General features: G+C 40.2%; 1 protein-coding gene across 1 annotated transcript in view; it reads right to left on the bottom strand.

The window, feature by feature from the left end:
- baalcb (BAALC binder of MAP3K1 and KLF4 b) overlaps positions 1–317 on the bottom strand; it is a 17,654-nt gene extending 17,337 nt beyond the window's left edge. Inside the window, exon 1 of the mRNA XM_014019470.1 lies at positions 307–317. The gene's annotated coding sequence lies outside the window, so the exon portion shown is untranslated. The remainder of the gene's footprint in view (positions 1–306) is intronic.
- Between the last annotated feature and the right edge of the window lie 3,324 nt (positions 318–3,641).

The following is a 3,641-nucleotide window of genomic DNA, read 5'->3' as shown; positions in this document are numbered from 1 at the left end:
GGTAAAGCAGATGTCTCCTCCCTTTAATTAGATGCAAGATAATTAGACTAAAACACTCCCATCCTTTGTCTTGAGGCAAAGTTTCTCCCTCCAAACATTTGATTTGTTAAAAACTTTGGTAAAGTTTTTCAATTGGCTAACTAAAACCTTGACTCCGCCCATAACAGTGGTCTTAAAAGTTAGTGCAGACAAGGACAGAGTAGAGTTGCTGTTGAGTGCAGTTCAGTCAGTTGGTTTACCTTTGAAGCCAGCAATAGCTTCCACAGCTCAGCAGGGACCCCCTTGCCAGCCCTCCCCTTTGCTGACCAGGATGGGGAGGGTGGGGGGGTCATTCAACATCTCCGCTGATTGTTTGAATAGCTCGTTCGTCACACTTCGACTCAATCTCTGAGTGTTGATTTTATAGGAGTTAAATAAGCTAATGGTAATTCAACTGTCGTTTTAGTCCGTTTTTCCTCTACAAAGTGAAGATCAAATCAAAGTCTTACAGCCACCTGTGAAGGACCAGACTCCGAGTCACCAGAGAGCGAACCCCCTTTCTGACTGAATGACCAGCAGCTGAACAGACACCCCGAGTGTCTGACGGCCACCACACTGAAGCAGTTTGGGAAACATCACCTGAAGATTCTTCAGTTAGCCGACACCCCTCCTGGTACCGCCATCAGCAGAACAACAGGGTAAAGGTGAACACTTGTCTTGGTGACACACAAGGTGCTCAGACGTAAATTTGATTTTTATCTTTGTATGAGACTTGATAAACTAAACGTTTTTCTCGATCGAATTTAACTAGGAGTCCTTAGTTAAACCACAGCTAAAGCAGCTGATCTCACCTCACTCCACGCCTCAAACTCACTTCTCAGTGTTTATTTATGTTACATTTTTGTTTGTTTCGTCTGTTTGTTCACTCACTCGTGATAACAAACTCTCTCAGCTTTTTACCTGGTTCAAACATGTCATTGTTCATTCATGACTTGCCAAAGTTGTAAATACATTTAATCTGTAGATAAATGGCCCGTGGGGAACGTGCCAACATAAGCTAATCTCATTTTTGTGTCTTGATGAAGATATTCTGGTTTTGATAAGACAAGAACTCATAAATCAATTTGGGTAAATTTATTCTGAGACATTACAATAAAGTTACAGTCTTTCATTTCTTTACTGGGTCAATATTTGATCGATTTAAGAATGAGGTGCTTCGAGGAATAATATATTTAAATATAATATATTTAAATATATTCACAAATTATCCACTTTAGAATTCTAACGTTTAATACCCCTACAGTTTTGTACTGTATTCAACTGTTTACAGGTGGACTCCTGACGATGTTCATTTATTTCATGATTTAAGTAGTGCGTCCCTTATTATCTGAATGATGTTTTGTTTTATCCATATATGTTTAATCATTAGAGAAGTTTAGGACTTGATGTTTAATAATTAAATGTGTGACAATCTTATCTCTGAGGCAAAACAGATGTCTCCTCTCACAATTGTTTCATTCATCTCTTAAGCCCAAACCCCTGGTTTTCTACTTTAAGTTCTATAAATTATTTTAGTTAAACATAGACATGTTGTGTATCTACAGAAACGTCAGAGTCTTGGCTAGAAGCCAGGGCTGGACTGGGACCAAAAAATGGCCCGGGCATTTTTTGGTCATGGCGGCCCACCATCAATTTATATACAATATATGAATAGACACAACATAGCCTACCAGAGGACCGGGGCGATTCTAGGATCTGACATTTACGGGTGCTTAGCCCCCAACAGGGCTAAGACCCAAGGGAGGATATTTGTTGATGCAATTTTCTAAATCTCACTGTTTATTTATTATTTATTACTATTCACATGTGAAATTAGATAGTTTTGACCAAAACGGTCAACAACTTCAATAAAAAACAGAATGTCAGAATCCTACATGAAACCTGCCAACATCAATTAGATACGTATTAATATTAGCAAACAGCTGTGGAGTGAACCAATCCTAGGGGGGTCTGGGGGCATGCTCCCTTGTAAGATTTTTTAAAAATCTACTCAAAATTTTGCATTTTCCAGTCAACTAAAGAGCRTTTTACTAAAATGATTAGATTAATAAAACAATCTAAAACCAGCTCATTATCAAGGTAAAATGGTGAAAGCTAGTCTTTAACCTGAGCTGTACCTGAAAATCAGATTAAAAACTGCAGTATGTTTATTTTTTACCTGAATGTTACATTATGGAGTTTTGCTGTTTCAATTCATCTTTCATGAAGTGAACCTATCATATGAATGTACTTTATTTGTCATCTGTGCCATGCAATGATGAAATCTGTGCTCTGCTTTTGACACATCACACCTGAGAAATAGCCAAGTGGAGCAGCAGTTACAGAACAAATCACCTTTGTGTTCACAGGTAAACAAACAGCCCAATTAAATATACAAATAAATAAAGTGTGCATAAAGTAGGTTAAATAACTTTGTCCTTTCTAGGCACAGTCTAACAAACATAATGTGGCCTAACTTTTAGGGNTCCTTTCTAGGCACAGTCTAACAAACATAGTGTGGCCTAACCTTTAGGGGGAAATCAGCTTAAATGAAGTTGCAATAGGAATCACTCCTAGCCCAGCTAAAACAATATGATCATCATCCATCATGTTTATTAGTAGCTTGAAATATATATTAAAAGTCCCACAGTGGGCTAGTAGGTCTACTGTAATGTTAACCAGGTGTAGCTACAGTCTAGCTAGTATGTGTACTGTGATGTTAACTACAGTCCAGCTAGTAGATCTAATGTTAACCAGGAGTAGCTACAGTCCAGCTAGTAAGTTAGCAGTAACTTGAAGCCAGAGTCTCTTAAACATATCCAGAAGGTCCAGGAGGAGTTTATATTCTTTTTAATTCAACTTGCATGGTGCAGGTTTAGCTAACCTCTAACTAACAGCTGACGAGTCGGGACATGTCCGCTCGCTTGAGCTTCACTCTACTCCGGCAGAAGCGGTGGGTCGAGTGGGTGGAGTGTAAACACAATCTCTATGKKTTTTTCTTATCAGTCGGATCACACACCGGCTGACCGGTGAGGAGCAGAGCCAGCATCTCCAAGCTGTGCTTATTTTTTTCTCCCTCCCGGAAATACGTCGGTTATTTTTGCACACTTTGCTGCGTGCACTTGAAGACCTTTCTGCATTTTGTCCGCAGCTGCTCAGCGTGTTTTGTCTAGTGCTTCATACTTCTCTCCAACTCTGCTCAGCCCGACCTGCTCGAATGGCAATATTTATAACTTTGGTCGAAAAGGGAGGGGCTGGCCGGGCCGGTCGGGGAGTTCTGAGAGATTTCATTGGATTAGCCCGATGTCGATCAAGAAAATCAACCAATGGACCGTCGCGGTCGAGAAAAATAGTTAGAATTAATTTTTTTGGTTCATGACAGGACCGCCCGGCCTAAAACCACTGATAGCCCAGAGGCAAGTGCCCCCTATGCCCAATGGCCAGTCCAGCACTGCGTCAGAGAGCACACGGCTGCGAGGTGCAAACAGCTGAAGAGAATAAAACCGGTGTGAATTGTCTAAAATTAAACATTTTAATTCTCACTGAGAAAATAAAAATAAACAACTGTCAGCTCAGCAGATTAATTCTGAACAGCTCACCTGATGATTCCTCAGCTCCACAAG

Source organism: Austrofundulus limnaeus, unplaced genomic scaffold (genome assembly GCF_001266775.1).
Source record: "Austrofundulus limnaeus strain Quisiro unplaced genomic scaffold, Austrofundulus_limnaeus-1.0 Scaffold222, whole genome shotgun sequence".
NCBI classification, from domain to species: Eukaryota; Metazoa; Chordata; class Actinopteri; order Cyprinodontiformes; family Rivulidae; genus Austrofundulus; species Austrofundulus limnaeus.
The sequence above is the reverse complement of the archived record's forward strand: the minus strand, read 5'-3'. Positions and strand labels throughout refer to the sequence as shown.